Source organism: Apteryx rowi, unplaced genomic scaffold (genome assembly GCF_003343035.1).
Source record: "Apteryx rowi isolate R43461 unplaced genomic scaffold, aptRow1 scaffold_122, whole genome shotgun sequence".
NCBI classification, from domain to species: Eukaryota; Metazoa; Chordata; class Aves; order Apterygiformes; family Apterygidae; genus Apteryx; species Apteryx rowi.
This window is the reverse complement of record NW_020447442.1, coordinates 981,041-981,303: the sequence shown is the minus strand read 5'-3', so window position 1 is coordinate 981,303 and position 263 is coordinate 981,041.

The following is a 263-nucleotide window of genomic DNA, read 5'->3' as shown; positions in this document are numbered from 1 at the left end:
CACACAAGGCGCAGCAGAAGCCGCTGCGCCCAGACCCCGCTTTGACCTATGACCCCCAGCTACACAAGTTTGGCAGCACGACACCAGAGTTGCAGGAAAGCGGGAATTACGCGGCGGGGAAACAAAGCGGCACCAGAAGGGGGGTTTAGCCGTGAGCTGGAGGAGCCCTTCGCCCCGCAGCCCTTGGGCACCGCCGGCACCCCGGGCAGAGCAGGGCCGGGCGGGGCGAAGCCGCCGGCGCCGGGCCCCGCTCGGGCACGCGG